Genomic DNA, 19,522 nt, shown 5'->3' on the forward strand with positions numbered 1-19,522 from the left:
CTCTGTGATGCGGGAGGAAACCCTAAAATACCCGAAGATTATAGAGATTCGGATAAAGTACTGGGCAAAGGTACCTTCTTGCCCACTGGCTAAACCCAAACTGTCATCAGTAACTGTGAAGGGCCTGGCATTCCGGGGTAGGAGGCAGGAAGAGAGAGATTGTCCCTCCTGCCCACCTTGTCTGTTTGGCCACCAGATGGAGAAGCTTGGATCATGATTGGGAATTACCTTCTAGAATGGCCCTGCCATAGTCACTGTGTGAGTTGAGAAGCTCTCTTCATCCCAAGGCGGTCTCAGCTTCCTCCTCTGAAACTTGAGACCTTTAGACCCCTCTGTTCCGTCTCTCCTTCCCCTAGATGCTTAAAACCCAATGGTTTTGCTATGAGGACAAAGACGATCTGAACGCTTGGAGAAACTCTAAAGCAGATGACTGAGGTCTTCCTCTCCGTCTGCCAAGCCTCCTCACTCCTCCTCCTGAAAACGATTAGCGTCCTCAGCATCCTCAAGGTCAACGTTGAATCCAGGCTGAGACTCATCTCCTTTCCCATCCTGTCTGCCCGTCTTGCTTTTCTCACCAACTGCCTCTTCCAGAATTCAAAATATGGGCAGAGTAAGTGACTTCAAGTTCAGGGGGAGTCTAGGGGCAGAAGCGCCCCCTGCGCCTGTTTACCCGGTTTCTTTCCTCTGCCTCCTAACATTTCCTTACTCCGTCAGCCAGTGGAGGAGTAGAAGCATTTAAATGCGGCTCTAAACTGCGTTTAAAGAATTAACCCATTTTGCCCCTCACTGGTCTAAACCACAGGGTGCCAACCGGACGCTAATTGCTTTCTTCTGGTGGGGATCCAGACGGCTCCCAAGCAGGCAGGAGCGCATATTCCTGGCACCAATTGGCTCATTCAATTTGCTCGCACTGCATTAGCCTCTGCCGGAATATTCATGAGCAGGGGAATGAGGACCCGCACAGGCAGGCGACAGCCACTCGGGCTGGGGAAGGCGCGAGGGAGGGGACGCGGGCCGCGCGCCGCGCTCGGGGGCCGGTGACCGCGCCGGGGGCCTCTGCTCGCGGCCGGGCGCAGCGCCGGGCACCGCGGCGGGCGGGGCGGGGCCTCGGCGGGCTGGGCGCGCCGGGCATCGAGCGCAACTCCTGGCGCCCGCGCGGAGACTTTGCCAAAGAGCCGAAGGGCGAGACGCTGTGCCACTTCTGACGGAGGGGGCCGGGGGGTGGGGGGCCGGGGGCAGCGCCTCCAGCCGGGGCGAAGGGACCAGCGGGACAGCGGCCGCCCGGGGCGCGGGGCCACCATGTGAGCCGGACGCCGGCCCCGAGGAGTCTGGACCGAGCGGCCCCGCAGAGGCGCCGGCCGTGCCAGGTAAGCGGGGAGCTCGTGGGTGGGGGTGCCGCGCGTTTGTCCCGGGCTCGGGGTGCGGGGCTGCTCGGGCGCCGGGGTCCGCGCTCCCGGGAGCCCCCTCGGGCGCTGCGCGCGCTCCGGCCCCGCGCCGCGCTCTCCCCGCAACTCCCCGCCACCGCGGCCGGCCTGCCAGCCGGTCGGAGTTGCACTTGCTCGGACTTTGGGGGCAGGGGACGCTAGGGCGCTCCCTTCGCGCTGAGGAGCCGCTTTCTGCAAGCGGGAGGGCGGGAGGGCGGGAGGGCGGTGGGGCGGGCCGGGGGCTGCGCGCCCGGCCGTGGGGACCCGAGACCCTCGGGGGCGCCGACCCTGGCTGCTCCCTAGTTGCCCCCGGGCGGCGGCGCCTCTCCCCGGCAGGCGCGGGCTGGAGAGGGCCGGCCGCGTCCCCGGCTCGAAGACGCGCGCCGGCGGGGGACCCGAGACCTGAGCTCCAGGGAGGCTTGGGCGCCGCGCGGTCGGCCCCCGTCCGCGCCTGGCGCGGCACCCACGCCCGAGTCCGGCCGTGGGAGGAGACCGTGGCGGCAACTCGCTTCCCCGCCACCTGCCGGACACCGCCAGCTCCCCGGGCCCGGATGCCCCCGGGGACGCTCTGGATGGCGCGCGGGTTGTTTGGGCTTTGCTCCCTCTAGTTGCTGTGGATGGAAACCGGGGGTGGGGCGGCGGAGGACCAGATGGGGTGAAAGTTGCCGATGTGCAGAGGAAACGCTCTCGCGGAGTTCCAGCGTGCCCTTAGCAACACGGAGACTTAGGCTGGACCTGCGACGGAGCATGACTCTGCCTGGCTATCCTCCTCGGGTTGGGCTGGAGGATGGAACCCAGAGGGCAGCTGGGAGGCAGCGCCGAGCTGTTTTTTGCGCCCCCCTCCCAAGACAGGCTGAGAGTAAGAGGGCTGGCATCAGACCACTGGAGGGTTTCCTATGCCATCATTAGTACTGCTATTAATGCTGTTGTTATTGGCACGGATGCCAGAAAGGATTTTGTCTTCCGATTGTTATCAGTCGCCTGGAAACTGAGTCTGCCCCTCCCCGCTCCCAAATGTCCCTTGATCCCTTGATGATCCCTTGATCCCAATCAAAGAAAATTATCCCTCAGATCTGTGGGGGTGTCAGGGACAACCCCTCCTCCCCGCAAAGGAACTGGAGCTATGTAAGAACACCAGAAACAGCAAAAAGTCGCAACTCCACAACGCGCTGGCACCAGCGCTCTAGATGAGGGTTATATTTCTATCCGCTCTAGCGTCCTTTGGCTCCAGAACGGTGGAGGCATTGCCAGTCTCTAACCCATACTGGACTCAGCTGTCTCTTTTGGTGTATTCCTACAATTTGGAAATAAATGTTTCTCTTGTTGTGACCCTCGCCGTCCCACTGGGCACGTCACCTGGCCACGGCAGGCTCCAGCTCCCAACACCAGAGGCTACCCAAGGGCACCTGCGGTGGCCTCCCCAGGGCTTGGCCCCTGGTCCGAGCTGCTCCTGGGTGCAGAGCTGGCCAGCTGATGACGCAGAAGGCAGGCCAGGAGGGTGGGAGGACAGCGTGCGAGTCAAGCCAAGAACAGGAGATGAGGTCAAGCCTCCTCGCTGGCCACATCCCTTCCTGCCAGAGAAAAGAGAGAGACAAATGGAGAGCAAACGGGAAGTATTAGAAATTGGAACCAAGCTCCCAGAGTCTATTTAGGCTGTTGCCATTGACTTTGCTATGACCTTCCCTTGCCAGTGCCCCGATTTTCCCTGTTTGCCAATGCACGGGTAGCCGTGCCTTTCTAATAGGACGGTCACGGTGAGATGATCTAATTTTGTATCCCCAAAATGCTGCAAGCATCCTGGGAAAAGACAGTCTATAAAATACGCAGTTTTAACGTTTTGTGGGAAAAGTTTGCTACACCGCAGGTTACGGAGCTACATTTTCAGCATGTGTACCATGTGGCAGTGCAAAATTAAAATGGAAAGGGAAAGTGCAAACATAGAAATGACTTAGCATTCTTGACATTCTTGTAGAAAAATTATCTTTCATTTGGGGAGAGTTGCCCGGGAGTTTAATCAGTGTTTATACTACTGAAACGCCCCCTTCTACCTTTCTCCCAGGTAAAATTTTATGACCCAGTTCTCCCAGGAAAGGCAGTGGGAATGCAGGAAGTGAGCACGGAAGGGTTGTTAGGGCAGCCATCGCATAGACTTTGGAGACTGGAACAGGAAGAAAGTTGCCATCCTCCTTTCGGAGCAGGGAAATGTTCTTCTAGAAAAAAACAGTTTAACAGCGTAGGGCAGTCTACCCAGTCCTGGCTGTTGTCTATTCACACATTCAGGACCAGAACTCGATGCTCCAATGAGGGCTAAGCAGGGGGCCTCACTCGCCTCCCTTTGGTAAAGACACTGCCCAGCTCCGCTCTTGGGATTGCTGTTAACTTCTCTCTCCCTGCCTGCTCACTGCACTCGTTTCCCTTGCCTTTGCAAAGCCATTGAGATGTACTGTGTCAGGCCCTTATGTATTTGTAAATATCTCCCAAGTTCTGAAGCTTCTCAGAGACATGCAGCTGTTGGCAAATTCAAGGAAACAGTTGGAAATACTGAAGAGAGTCACTGAAAAGTGGGTATGTTTTTCCCTGGTAGAGAAGTTTTTGAATGCCTTTTGAGCTAGAAAATTAGCAGTTTAGAAAAGCAGAAGGGATTTCCTTGACTTCCCTCTACTCAGAAGCCAGGAGCTGTGTTTTTCTTTCCCTCATAGTAGTGAGCACTGTTTGGTTAAGCATTTTTTTTTTACAATTTTGGACTTAAAATGGGCTTCGGCCTGATGGTGTTCTATGGAGAGAGGAAAAATGTAAAGAGATACGGAAGGAAGAGCTGCAGTAGCTGGGACATAAATCAGCCAGAATATATGGGGGAGTGATGAGAATAGGTCTTTTCACCCTAAAAAAAAGAGTGTCCACTCTGGAAGAAAAAGAAGTCTGATTATTGGCATCCAAGGCTGAAACCAAGGCAGCTGATGCTGAGAGGAGCCAAAGGGCAGTTCTTCTTAGTTTAGAAACAGCAAGACAGTCTCTGCCAAAGGTTGCTGTAAACACGGAATAAAGATTTCATTGTGGGCTGGTGTGACTAGAATAATTAGGCAGCTAATTGTTCATTCTGATCTGGTGGTGGTGTGATCAGCAGTGCAGGGCAGTGAAAATGAGGGTGAGGGAGAAACAGGAAAGTGGCACATCACCTTTATCTCGCTTGCTTTACTCTGAGGGTAACAGGAAAGTCCTGGCTAGCTTTTCTTTCTCTTTTCAAAGTGTGTTCATCTCCCCAGAACCCCAGGAGCGCTGGCAGCCTGAGATCCTCTGCTGCCATTTTCCCCCTTCCAGGTTCCACTCTGGTTATGGACAAAATTTCTCATCTTCTAAAATCAGCATGGGAAACTACAGTAGGAATGGATGCATTAGGCAGCTCCAGTTCTAATTAATAAGGTTGCTATGTGCAGACCTTAGTATCAGCCCAATCAAAATATCCACAAATAGCACCACATTTTTGTGCTTCTCCAACAAATATTTCACAGATATATAAGGTTTAAGAAGTAAATATTCCATTTTTGACATTTAATTATATTTTCTGTTGTGAACCAAATTGCCTAGTGATTAATCTTTCACATTTAATTGAAGAAATGGCCTCTTCAGTATTTTCATACTAATTTAGGATGGAAAAAAAGCAAACGTAAGCAATAAAGGTGATTTTTAAGTGACTGAGCAGCTACAGTTCTTATAGGCAGTGGACTGTGACTTATTGTTATTTACTAAAAGATGGCACTGTCATAAATCCCTTCTGAAATGACTTCTGCAGTGAAGAAATGAGTAAAGGAATGGAGAGCATTACGTACTTGGCGTCTGGGGTGCAGGAAAGGAAGAACCATGTATTTGTTCGTTCAAACCCTCCCTGAATCTCAATGTTGACATAGAATATGGAGCAAATTCTCATTATTTGAATTTTAAAAAGGAACATTTTTAAGTGTCAATGTTAAGTATAATTGTTCTGGGAATAAAAACACTATGCTATAAAGAAAGCATAATAAATCACATAAGGTCATAAAGTCTCATAAAGAGAAATACTTAGTTTCTCCAAGATACTCATTCTGTCTCAATTTGTTTAAGAGGTACAGAACTGTCCTTCCTAACCTTTAGTTTCTTTTATCCATCCTGAATCAAAAAGGACTGCAAAGGAAGAATACTTACTGAAGTGTTGAAAAAGCAGAAGTGGTACAAAACTACTGAGCTCTCGGAAGGCAGAATTCTACTTTACAAAACGCACTGTCTACAGCAATTAAAAATAGAAGATCATATTTCCACATTAAATTATAGAAACAACCCATTTTAAAGAGAAACTTAGCCTTTTCTCATTGAATTGCTATTCATGGTTTGCTAAATAGTTTTTCAGAGTAATCTGCCAATCTGCTAACCAGGACTGTCTAGTTAAGAATATTCCTAATTACATATGGATTAACTTAATTTTAGAACCCTAAGAATATTCAACTCAAAGCATTACTCAAGTGCAATGCAAAACACAAATGGTCCAATTTGCCTAAAGGTATATGTAATATTTTTAAGTTTAAAGACTCATAAAAGAGTGAACATTTGGTATGGGAGTACATCAATGAATAACTACAATAAAAGAGTAAGGGAAGCTATAAACTGTTGGATCTTTTAAATATATGCAAAGGAAGGTTATAGCAATACAGCTCATTTCTCCTTCCAAAACAGGAAGGGCCAGCCATGCAAAATACAGCTGTCAAAGACTTGTACAACACTGCCCGAAATGGAGGTATTTTTGCTATTTATAAGAATGCTTGACAATCTGATCAAAAGTTACAATTGTATTCCAACAAATGCCATTATCATGTTAAGAGTGAAGAGGTATCTTATATGGAAGAGATATTTCTTTATAGTTCTATGCTCCTAACTGGAATCTTATACATAGTAGATTCTCAATAGCTAGGTATTTATTTCATTTTTATAAGGAAAATGAAATTGAATTAATGGAATTTCCAAGATAGATGAGTTTATAGTAAGTCAAAAACCTGAATGTTCTTTAACCTGAATGTTCTTTGTTACTTCAAATTCTTTCTCTAAACTGGCAAGATATGCTTGTGACCAATAGTCATAATTATAGGCAATATTCTGGTCTGGGTACGAGGGAAGTTTAAAAAAAAATAAAGAGGAAAAATGTAAAGACTTTCCTTTTACTTTAGATTTACCGGAGTATTAGGTGTGTTTCCGTATACCCAAGTTGCCAAAATGCATAGCGTCTCTGCATAATAAAGCCGCATGTCTGTGCTCAGCCGCTCCATAATAAAGATGACACTTTACCAAATGGTTATTATTCACAAGAAGTCCTCACACAGAGTCTGTCTTTGAAGTACTGACGTACTGACTGATTATGACTCAAAGGCTGCTGTGGCAGCTAATAAAGGGTAATTCATACAGTAACTTCATTCCACGGCAGTGGCCCCCTTGGGTGTCAGAGACGTTTGTTTGACACACAGCCTGATGGTCAGGCCCAACCATGCAGCTGCAGCCAAGTTCAGCTCCAGACGGGAGGGCCGAAGCCTGCAGGAGGTGCCCCTGCGCAGCCCACTCCAGCCACCTGCCCTCCCCCACCGATGATGCAATGAGCTCGGTTGACTGTCCCCAAAACGAAACGCAGGGGCCCTAAGGGGCTTCAGTGTCCATACGCGTAGCATCACACTGTTGTTTGTTTGTTTTCCTTTGAGGTCTGACCTTCGTTCAGTGAACAAGGTGGTCTCAGAGTTTTCCTGGAGAACAGTACATAGTATAATACGTTGGCATGCTGCTGCTGCTGCTAAGTCGCATCAGTCATGTCCAACTCTGTGTGACCCCATAGACGGCAGCCCACCAGGCTCCCCCGTCCCTGGGATTCTCCAGGCAAGAACACTGGAGTGGGTTGCCGTTTCCTTCTCCAATCCATGAAAGTGAAAGTGAAGTCGCTCAGTCGCTCAGTCGTGTCCGACTCTTAGCGACCCCATGGACTGTAGCCTACCAGGCTCCTCCGTCCATGGGATTTCCCAGGCAAAAGTACTGGAGTGGGGTGCCATTGCCTTCTCCGATACGTTGGCATAATTGGGAGCTAATAGTCAAGAGAAAACCAGGCTAGAATTAGCAAGAAGATTCAATTACCTCTTGTTCCCAGAGGCAGCCACTTACCAAGACCGGTGCTAAAGTTGTGGTCAAAACAGGATGGGGAGATGGGCAGTGCAGCTTATTTGTTCTCCAGCTGATATCTTTGGATGGAACCAAACCTTGGTTTCCACTTTTCACAAGTAAATCAAAACAGAGTTTATTAGATAGCAGCTGATAGAAATTGTTGAATGCACACTTTAAGAGTACAGCTGGACATGTCTTTTAGATGTGTCTATAAAAATGTGTGGTTAAAGATCTTGTAACTATTTTTCTCTGATGGAATAATGTGCACTTCATACCATATTCATTATTCCTTTTTTTCGTTTTATAAACCTAGTGACTTGGAACCCCTATCAATTCCTAATGTGGGGTTAATGTACACATATTATGAATAATCAATGAACTTACCATAATCTGTTTGTAAAAGCCAACAAGAAGTAATTTTATTTAACATGTTTAATTAGAAGTTAGCTGAAGGAGTTTCATTTAGATGTAATCTCTGAAGGAAACAAAATATGTGTTGTTTTTTTTTTTAAATTTGAAAGATCCTCAGGACTCTGATAAGAAAGATTATTATCAATAGCACCCAAAACAGATGGACGTGAACACTCAGTTTTTGCATCTAAGATCCTTTTCCATTCAAAATGTTTTGAGTAGACACGTAGAATGCACAGTATCACCTACTAAGTACCTTTTAACTCTGGCGGGGGCGGGGTGTTGGGGGGAAGCCAGCTGAACATGCCAGCCATTTCTGTGCCCACCCTTACACAGACCCAAAGGTTTCCTTCATTTTGCTTGTATTGTTAAGAAACAAGGCAAGTTTCAATATCTCGTTTTCAAATTCCTTGATCCCTTACACCCAAGGCCTCATCGGAAGTATGAATTGCAAAGGCATCACCATTACATCATTGAGAGAAGAAGCCACACTGGAGAGCATGTGTCTTGTAAGCTTTTTTTGGATATTGAATAAGACTCTAAATCTGTGCCATACTTTTTGCACAAACTGGCAAGAACTCCCAAGGATGCTCGTCTTATAAATAAATATGAAATAAGATTTATGCTATCATTAATCTCACTGCTTGGCTTCCCAGGTGGTGCTGTGATAAAGAATGCAGGAGCTACAAGAAACACGGGTTCAATCCCTGCAACCCCTAGAGCAGGAACTGACAACTCGCCCCAGTATTCTTGTCTGGAAAATTCCATGGACAGAGGAGCCTGGTGGGCTACAGTCCATGGGGTTGCAAAACAGTCAGACTCAACTGAGTGACTGAGCACAATCTCACTACAAATTGTATTTAAAGCAAATGGTATCTAGCAAAGTACTTCTTCGTTAATATTATAGTTTTGAAGTATTATAATGGTATCTACCTTTATCCATAGCCTATGTTCTCTTCTCAATAATATTGGGAACATTTATTCAGTCTAAAAATATGAGGCATACTCGTATTTGGAAATAAAATCCTTGAGTAGTCATTAAAAAAGTAATCCATTTGGCAGTTCAGCACCTCGGTGGAATACTTCAGGCAGCTAAGCACAGAGGTGATCATCTGATTCATGGGGCTGGTGAGTATTTGAGGTCAAACTGCAGAGGCTTCTTTCTTTGAATAAGAAAAACAACAGAATTCTTCATGATATAGAAGTCCTGTCCATTTCTGTAGATACATTTATGCAGAGTGCCTATGTCGACTAAAATGCATTCAGAGAAAATGTAGAAAGGGCCGTGCAAACAGCCACCACTGAGTTAGTCCTTGCCTCTGTGCCAGACACTGTGCTAAGTGTGTGGCTCAGACGGTAAAGAATCTGCCTGCAATGCAGGAGACCTGGGGTTCAATCCCTGGGTCAGGAAGATCCCCTGGAGAAGGGAATGGCAACCCACTCCAGTCTTCTTGCCTGGAAAATCCCAGGGACAGAGGAGCCTGGCGGGCTACAGCCCACGGGGTTGCCAAGAGTTGGACACAACTGAGCGACTGACACTCTCACATAGTGCGCTTGTGTCAATTAAAATGCGCGGCGTTCAGAGAGAACGTAGAAAGGGCCGTGCAAACAGCCACCATGGAGTTAGTCCTTGCCTCTTCGCCAGACACTGTGCTGAGTGCTTCAGAAGCATGACCTCATTAATCCTCTTTGTGAAACCAGTATAGTTACCATCTTCCTTTTACAGATGCAGAATCCGAGGCACAGGATTATGTGGTCTCCTAGGCAGATTTCAAACCCAGGAGTCTCCGGCTCCCAAGTTTGGGGTTCTAATCATGCAGCTATACTCTCTCCCCTACAGCAGGGTTCTTATCCTTGGTACTAAGGACATGTTGAGCCAGATAATTCTTAATTCTTTATTTGTTGTTCAGCCGATCAGTCGTATCTGACTCTCTGTGAGAGTCGGAAAAAGCACGCCATGGACTGCAGCATGCCGACCTTCCCTGTCCTTCACTATCTCCAAGAACTTGCTCAAATTCATGTCCATCAAGTCAGTGATGTCATCCAACCTTCTCATCCTCTGTTGTCCCCTTCTCCTCCTGCCTTCCGTCTTTCCCAGCATCAGAGTCTTTTCCAATGAGTCAGTTCTTCGCATCAGTATTGGAGTTTCAGCTTCAGCATCAGTCCTTCCAGTGAACACCCACGACTGATCTCCTTGAGGACGGATCGTTTGGATCTTCTTGCAGTCCAAGGGACTCTCAAGAGTCTTTTCTGACACCACAGTTCAAAAGTAATTCTTTATTAGAGGAGTGTAAAGGAGCTGTTTTGTGATTTTTAGGACATTTAGCAACATCTCTGGTCTCTACTTGGGTTGGGAAGATCCCCTGGGGGAGGACATGGCACCCCACTCCAGTCCTCTTGCCTGGAGAATCCCATGGACAGAGGAGCCTGCTGGGCTGCAGTCCACAGGGTCGCAGAGAGTGGACACGACTGAGCCACTTGGCATGCACGCAGATTGTATTTTCTCTAATTCACATATTCAGAGTCACTGGAGTAAACGGAATGGAATAAGCCAGAGAATTTTACCGCATGCCACACAGAGTAAGCATGCCTTCCTGTGTGCCAAGCCTATGTTAAGCATATCACCAGCATTATCCCACTGCTTTCTGACTTGAGCTTCATGAAGCAGGAACTGGTATCATCACCACTTTGTAACTGAGGAAACTGAATCTCAGCGAAGGGACATAACTTCTCCAGGCTCACACAGCTAGGAATCCCAGCCTTACTACTTTGAACCTGAGTCAGCGCGAAGTTACAAAATCTGTCACGCTCCTCACCCTGTCAGCATATGGGAGGACACTATTATGTTTGAAATGATTTTTTTCTAGAATTTAAGACGTGTGGCTATTTAAATGCAAATACATAAAACACCTTTCAAGAACTAAAATACATCATTTTAAAAATTATTTGTTTTTTTCTATTATCTATGATGTTGCTTCCTTCAAAGAGTGTAAATTGCTGTGAGTCAACTTTAAGTAAATAGGGAAAACAGGGTTTTTAGGGTTTTTTTAAATGTCTTTAGAAGAAAGATTGGTATTGAAATTTCAGACACTTTTCTCTACGTTAGAGAATTAAAACCTAGGCCTCCAGGCTGAAAGTACTAGTGTGAAAACAGGACCGTGGATTTCCACAAATTTAGGACATTCTAATGGTCAAGTTATTTTAGCCGATTATATCATTGAAGACTGTGCCTTCTTCTGATCACGAGTATCTTGTTGGGTGATCTTCTGTCTTAATGATTATCTTGTTAGACATTTCATAAAACCAAAACTGATTTTCAGACGACTTTCTCTGCCTTTATTATCTCAATGCCAAAATGACGCCGAAAAGCTTTAAACCACTCTGCCTGAGGGCACTGGACTCAGCCCATCTGTGACTCAGATTTAGTGGAAGATAACTTCCACTTTGCAACTCGAGTCTGGTGACTTCCTATTCTTAGGCAGTACTTCTTCGTGCCCACCTTTCCTGACAAAAATCAGCTAAAGACTTGAAACACTCTTTAGCATCTGCTTTCTAAACGTATTGCTACCCTGGTGCTTGCAAGACTTCAGCACTTACTGAAGTCCATACTTCTCTATTTATCATTCTTGCAAAACATCAAGGCAGGTGTCAGAGGTGGTTCAGGCACGTATCATAGAACTTAGAGTGGTGTCCTAGGCAGCTGTCTTTGGGGCAACCGTTTTGTCAAAAGGAAGGACGCTTCACTGGACCCTGAACGTGCCGTTCAGAAGAGGACGTCGGACGTCATCTGCTGATAACAAAATAGTCTGTGTGCAGTGTGCTCACAGCCCACCAAGGCTCGTGTCTAAAATACCAGCCTTGCTGAGTCTCTCACTGTAACGTATTCTCACCAGGGTTTCATTCTCCCTTGTCAAATTGTGGCTTGCGGAACCTTTGTATGACTTTGTGAAGTAGAGTGGAGATTATCCCACTGGTGTTTTATTCACAAGTACCCGCCCCTGGGTTTTTACTTTATTCCATAGGGGGAACTGATACAAAGAGTGCTCTCAATATCCTTCATGGTGGGAAGTACTGTCTCTCAAGAAGCAAGACGTCTCCTCAATGACCACGAGTCATTGGAAGCATCTCTACAGCCTGAAGCAGTATGGAACCATGAGACTGTGCTTCCCATCATGTGTGGGCCACTCAGAGTGTAGGATCGGACAGGCTATTCAGGGGGTTTGGACAGACCGAGTTAGGAACGAACCTGGGAAAGAGGCCTCCTGCAAGCACTGAAGAATGTACCAAGCAAATGCTACCAGTACCTGCCCCCGGACTTCAGGCTTCTTGGGTCAGAGTGTGTCAAAAGCCATATGGCTTCGATCTCTAGCCTCATTCATAGTTCTGAGAAGGGTAGATGGCCTTAAGTCCTGGTACCTTTAGAAGTCACTGGCTAAGGGATATGAATAGCTGGGTTAGGATTAAATGATGTACAGAGGAGAAAACCGTGACCACTAGGCATGGTCTTATAGTGTCACAGACTAGAGAGGAAATGGCATTAGGGGCGTGTTCCATCATAATATGCAGCCTTCAAGTTAGAGATGTTACCTTCTCTTTCCCATCCCAACCTCACCTCTACTAATGTCCTACAGGAGATACCAAAGACAGCTCTTGCATCTTTAAGATAAAAGGAAAACTTTCATACATTTGGCGCTAGGTAAAAGAAATCCTTAAGCCAAATTGAAGACATCAACAATAAGCAACTGCACTGAAAAGTCACAGCCATATTGAACAATAAACAATTTATGCAAGGAGCCCAGAAAAACTGTTTCTTAAAAAAACTGAAAAGCATAGCTTCTGACAAGTATTCCTTATTTATGAGTATAAGTAGAGTTTTTTAAGAAACACAAAAATGCTAAAATAAAATGCAAGTTGGACACGTACATTCCCCCCTGAGGCTTGGCGTAAGAGGGAAATCTAGGCACATGTGAGGTTAATTGCAGAGTGTAATTCAATGATCATTATCTACACTAACTGAGAGAACAGAAGGTCAGGATTAAGTGAAATTGTAAATGATTCCAAATCATTTATGGTTGACTGGGGAAGAGCTTTTGGCCTTTGACTTGAGTATTGGTAAGCCTGGGGATCTAGCAACTCAGCTTTTAAAACGAAGGGACTCTCATAAGTGAAGTCTAGATGCCCAGGCGTAGGTACTGCCCTCGTTTAACCCTTGCTTAGTTAGCTGTGTCGGGACTTGTGCACGCGGGGCCTGGTGTGCGAGGCGGCCTCTTCTATTGTGGGCGCGGACTCTCTGGCTGGGGTCCCAGGGTTTCAGCAGCTGTCGCCCGCGGGCTTAGGTGCTCTGAGACCTGTGGGACCTCAATTCCCTGACCAGGGATCGGAGCCCTGTTCCCTGGGTTGCAAGGCGGGTTCTTAACCAGTGGGCCCCCAGGGAAGCCCCTAGACACCTCTCGTGTTCCCCCTCCCTTCTTAGCTCAGCTCGCCTCTACTTGTCCTGGGGAGCTTGTGGGCCGCACTCAACAGACCAGCACTGGGCGTACTTTCTGCTGAGAATGCCAGATAACTGGATGGTTCAGTGGCTGTATTCCTGCTCTGGCTTCCTAGTCCCTTCGAGGACCCATGATCTTAGAAATGTGTGGCTTGGAGGGCAAGAAATCACAGGAAGTGCTGAGAGTGTTCACCCAGGAAGAGTGTTCCCCAGTGACACCACCCGGGGCTGACAGACCCCAGGCTGTTTACCACTACCAAAAACACCGACTGTCTCAAATATTTCTCTGCTTCCAAGGCAAGCTGGAATACAAATTGTTTCGAAAGGATCCCGTGCATGCAAAGTGACTAGCTGTCAACAAAGCTATAATTAAGGAGATGAGATGCTGTCAATAAACTTGAAATAATGCTCTTCCTTGGAGCAGTTGCTTTATGCCTTCTCTCTTCTCTACCCTCTCTTCACACAGCCTCCCTCCAGGATAATCTGGAGTTTTCTCAACATCATTTAGGAGGGAAAACTCCCTGCGGAGCTTTTTAGAGACTTGGAGAAATAACACAGACCGTGTTTTTTCTTCCTTTTCAGATGCTTGATGTTGTTGTTTAGACCCTAAGTTTTGCCTCACTCTTTTGCGACCCCCTGGACTGTAGCCCACCAGGCTCCTCTGTCCATGGGATTCTCCAGGTGAGAATACCGGCGTGGGGTGCCATTTCCTTCTCCAGAGAACCTTCCCCACCCAGAGGCTGAACCAAGTCTCCTGCACTGGCAGACTCTTCACCACTGAGCTACCAGGGACGCCTCTCGGAGATGGACATGTTGCTAATGTTTCCTTCAAATTCATGGTGTCTTCCTTTTTTAGCCAATTATTAGTATTTATCCTCCTTCCAGGGCATAGTGTCATTAGTTGATGACTAGAACAATAAGTTACCATCCTTGGTAAAGAGAGTTTTGTCTCTGTGAATTAATTTCACATGCGCTAATTCATGTTTTCTGCACCATCTGCCAACAACCCTTCTCTTGGCTACAACTGATTTCATATTCTTTGTTTCGTCCACTGAAACATTTTAGGTCTCAGCAAATGCGTTCAAATGAAAGTCCAGCCTTTCCAAGCCAAAAAAAGTCACTTTCCTTCCTCTTCGACTCTTAGGAACTGTTTCTGCTACAGCCTTGCTCATCACCCTCTCTTCTTGAAGAAACCACAATTCTTTGGACCTATGTCTGATCCTTTTCTAAGAAGATGACTCAAAACTTACCTTCCTGAAAGAGACCACAATTTGCCATAGATTTTCTGCCTCCCAGCAAGATTCTGTCATTGTCCCCTATGCTAAATTTCATTTCTGCAGCAGATTTGATGCTGTTTTTGCCAACAATGGTGGCTGTCTCAGGTGGATATTTTCCCTCCCCCAAATGAGTCATAGCTCCCTCAAAGGACAGAAACGGTGTGTTTTCCTTTTCTGCAGCACAGGGTTCCCTGCTCCGAATGGTGGTGGCTCATCAGTACCAATGCTGGCTGCTTTATGATAGCCCTAAAGCATTTTTTTTTTGTTCTTTCCTACCTTGAAACACTGTGGTGCCAGCTTGATGCTGTGAATGTTCTAAGTCCACACGCCCCTCAGCTCATTGGCTGGCATGACCACAGAAAGATGGGAACCCCAGATGGTCCTTGCTGTTTCAGGAAACGAGGAGCTGCAAAGATCGATGGGGAGAGGCACAAGAGAGCCACCAGCGCTAGAGAAAGGGAAATTATGAAGGGCATTGGAAAGGAGCTGTAAAGCAGAACTGCATGGGGAAAGGAAATTTCTCAGCCTTTAAAAAATGCATGTGAATAATTACATTTATGTTTACACCTTGGAATCTAGGTACAGCTCTGTGATGCGCTGGTGCAAGTGAATTTTCTCTTTAAACTGCACGGGGGCTGTGCCTTGAAGGCTGAAGACTGAGAGGCTGAAACGTGTGCTCTTTAGGAGTGGCTGTGAGAAGCATTGGAATTACCCAACAGCTAGCCATGGTCTCCGTTCCTAAATTCCAGGCACCAGAGGGCATTTTGGCAAATCTGTTCTCTGTGCCCTACCAGCTAAAAAATCTTCTGTTTGACTTCCACCATCTGCCTCCTCCTAGCAAACCCAACCCGAATCCAAAATAAGCAGGTGGATTTAAGTCCCGGAGATAGGCACTTTCAGGGGAAAACTGGAGAAATTTATTAACCATTAGCAGTTTGAAATACTCATTTACAAGTTCAACCTAAAGCATAGTCATTCTCTGAATATGTCTTCCCAGGATGAGATGCTTGAATCTGAGACATCCAGGAAACAGGCTAATTTAGAAGAAATTTGAGTTCTTAATGAGCATTTCCTACAGATTCTATAATAACTCCATTCTGTTTTTGCCGTGTAAAGAAGTATGCCCTTTTCACGGTTGTTAGCATGTGCTTTTAGAGATCCACTCCTGTACAGTACAGTGACAATTAGTTTTACATGGTTATCTAGAGATTCAGTACCTACAGGTTCTGTATCAAGAATTAGAATCTGTTCATTCAAGCCATCGCTCTCCAAACCAAGACTAAAAACCAAATGTGGCAACATCCCAAATAAGACCAGAGTGCTAAGCTCCTAAATAGCCATGTGTGTGTGATAAAAGAAAATATCAAAATTGGATGTTTTCATCACTCTCACATTGTAGCTTGTGACGCTGTAGTTTGGTTTATATCTTCACAAACAAACTGGAGCTGATGATTTAAATGGATTCCTGGAGAATAAGGGCCAAGGTCATGTACGAGAGAGCTTGGGCTGCTATATCAAAATAGCACAGGCTGGGCGGCAAAAATGTGAGTCCCAGCTCAGCAGAGTTGGAGTCTAATGAGGGCTTGCCTCCTTGGAGATCTCTTTGTGCATGTATGTAAGGAGAGAAGGAAGGGGAGGTGGGGAGGGAAGGAGAGGAGCGATCTAAGTCTATTCTTATAAGGACACTAATCCTGTGGGATTGGGGCCCCATCCCTGCGATTTCATGTAACCTAATTACTTCTTTATTCCAAATATAGCCACACTGGGCAGTTAGGGTTTCAACGTATGAATTTGAAGCAGACATATACATTCTATCCATAAAAACAACATTTTAACTTATAAAGCTTATTCATGTTTTGTCCCATTTAGATTGACTCAAGCATTAAGAAATCCCTGAACGTTGTTTGAACTCAGTGAGTTTAAGCGGCTTTCCCAGTGGTCACACAGTAGCTGACTAACCTGAGACTGGGTTCCAGGAACCCGTGCCATTGTTCCTGCCAGTGGAGGAGCCATGCAGTGCTCCACCACCCCCCTCCCCAACCTCCCACTGCCCCAGCCAATGGGTCTCTGTACTGCTTATGTGGCCTTTGAGTTTTAAGTTACTTAGTAATGTCTGCTGCTGCTGCTGCTGCTGCTAAGTCACTTCAGTCGTGTCCGACTCTGTGTGACCCCATGGACTGCAGCCTACCAGGCTCCTCTGTCCATGGGATTTTCCAGGCAAGAGTACTGGAAGTGGGTTGCCATTGCTTTCTCCTAGTAATGTCTATTGCTGTCAAGTCTTACAAAGTATCTAAAGAATCTAGGTTTTTCTCTCCGTTCTACTGCTTTATGGTGCCTCCCTTGTCATTTTCGTCTAAATTTCTGGCTTAAAATTGTTCTCCGTGGTGTTGGTGTTCTCCATGCCTCCATTATCTTTGTAGCAGACCACTGAACTTTCTATCAAGACTGTACTCCCTTCAATAATCCCCTTGGTTATGGACCTGGACTCCTGGGGTCTCAAGTTGACATGGTCAAGGTAGCTATGGAGATGTGCTTTAGGAAAAGAAAGGGTGCACTGTGAGGGCTCAAGACCGTTGCTATAAGCAGTATTTAGGGTAATATCTGCCAGCTGCTGTAACAAAAATGCCAGATGTCAGTGGTTAAACACGGTGATTGTCTATCTATTCCTCACATCACAGTTCAATGTCAAGTCAGGTGGACCTTCTGAGTGCTTTTTCTCCAAGCAGTGATTCAGAAATTAAGGCTGCTTCCAGCTTGTGGCCCCACCTTACTTAGGGGACAGAAATTTTTGCACAAAGTCAGTAGAGAAGCAAAGACAGAAACTGCGAGGGACCTTTCAGAATGTTTTGTAGTGAGTGATGAAAACTCTGAGGCCACTTCCAGCTGCCCCTTCTGGCCAGAACTCTGCCACATGACCCAAAGCTAACAGCAAGGGAGACTGGGAAATGCACTCTTTTGAGGATAGTAAGAGGAGATGGGACTCATCGGCCTCTGGTCAGTCTCCTCCACAGCTCACAGCCCTCTCTTTGGTGCTTAGGCGAATCCTCCATCAGCCTCTGGTCGATCTCCGTCACAGCTCACAGCCCTCTCTTTGGTGCTTACGCGAATCCTCGATTCGGCGGCATTTGTTGCTGTCCAGTCGCTCATTCATGTCCGACTCTTTGCAACCCCATGGGCTACAGCATGCCCGGCTCCTCTGTCCTTCACTCTCTCTCGGAATTTGCTCAAATTCATGTCCATTGAGTCAGTGATGCTGTCTAACCATCTCATCCTCTGCTGCACCTTTTTCCTCCCGCTTTCAATCTTTCCCAGCACCAGGGTCTTTTTCAATGAGTCAGCTCCTTGCATCAAGTGGCCAAAGTATTGGAGCTTCAGTTTTAGCATCAGTCCTTCCAATGAATATTCAGGGTTGATTTCCTTTAGGATTTGACTGGTTTGATCTCCTTGCTGTCCAAGGGACTCCCAAGAGTCTTCTCCAACACCGCAGTTTAAAAGCATCAATTCTTCAGTGGCACGGGGAATGGGGAATGAGGGTGGGAGAGCAGAAAATGATTGTCAATAATTCTGCATTAGCTGCAACTTAAAATGTAAACTCCTTGGTGAACCTCAGAAGACAGAACATAACAGTACTGTGTGATCGTTAAGTGCACTGTCTCAGGACTCACACAATTTAGGGACGACTGACACTGCTGGCTCCAGGATCATATGCCGGGAACCACAGAGCAGAGCCCGTCCCACACGCTGGACGTGAGTGTCCCTCTCCCCACCGCACGGTAAGCTCCGCAGCATCAGCTGGGAGAGTAGCCAGTAGACGTTGAAATCTGGTTGCTTTAGCTCACTGTTCCTGACCCTCCCTGCAGGCATGTTTCTTAAATTCCTGGACAAGTTATTTCATTTCTCCTAGCAAGTTCACTCATTTGAAAACTGGGAGTGATAATGCCAATCTCAAAGCAATAATATTCAATTATAAAGTATTTGCACTTTCCCTAATAACAGAGGAAACAATATTAAATACTAACTGCAAATATTATCAGAAGGTAGGGAAATGGAGAGCCCTCTCTCTCTCTCTCTCTTTAGGATTTTCTATGTATAGTATCACGTCATCTGCAAACACTGACAGTTTTATTTATTTTCCACTTGGATTCTTTTCATTTCCTTTTCTTCTCCTCGGCCATGGCTAGGACTTCCAACACTGTGTTGAACCAGAGTGGTGAGAGTGAACATTCCTTGTCCTGTTCCTGATATCAGAGGAAATGCTTTCAGCTTTTCACCACTGAGCACAATGTCACCTATAGGCTTGTCATATATGGCCCTTTTTATCTTGAGGTAGGTTTCCTCTATGTCCACCTTCTGGAGAGTTTTGTCATAGATGAATGTTGAATTTTGTCAAAAGCTTTTTCTGCATCTGTTGAGATAATCATATGGTTTCTATTCTCCAGTTTGTTGACATAGTGTATCACACTGATTGATTTGCAGACATTGAAAAATTCTTACATTCCTTGGATAAATCCTACTTAATCATGGTATAGGATACACTGTTGGATTTGGTTTGCTAGTATTTTGTTGAAAATTTTTGTGTCTATGTTCACTGGTGATATTGGCCTATGATTTTCTTTTCTTGTAATGTCTTTTTTCTTTTTTTGTTGCCACACCACACAGTATGTAGGATCTTAGTTCCCTGACCAGGGATAGAACCCACACCTCCTGAAATGGAAGCTGGTAGTCCTAACCACCTGCCTCCTGAGAAATGTGTATGC

The 19,522-nt window shown here is 46.4% G+C and overlaps 1 protein-coding gene across 1 annotated transcript in view; it reads left to right on the forward strand.

Annotated features, from left to right (window-relative positions):
* Positions 1-1,286: 1,286 nt before the first annotated feature.
* The window catches only part of CDH20 (cadherin 20), a 213,191-nt gene continuing 194,955 nt past the window's right edge, over positions 1,287-19,522 (forward strand). The window contains exon 1 of the mRNA XM_069569322.1: positions 1,287-1,367. The gene's annotated coding sequence lies outside the window, so the exon portion shown is untranslated. The remainder of the gene's footprint in view (positions 1,368-19,522) is intronic.

Source organism: Ovis canadensis, chromosome 23 (genome assembly GCF_042477335.2).
Source record: "Ovis canadensis isolate MfBH-ARS-UI-01 breed Bighorn chromosome 23, ARS-UI_OviCan_v2, whole genome shotgun sequence".
NCBI classification, from domain to species: Eukaryota; Metazoa; Chordata; class Mammalia; order Artiodactyla; family Bovidae; genus Ovis; species Ovis canadensis.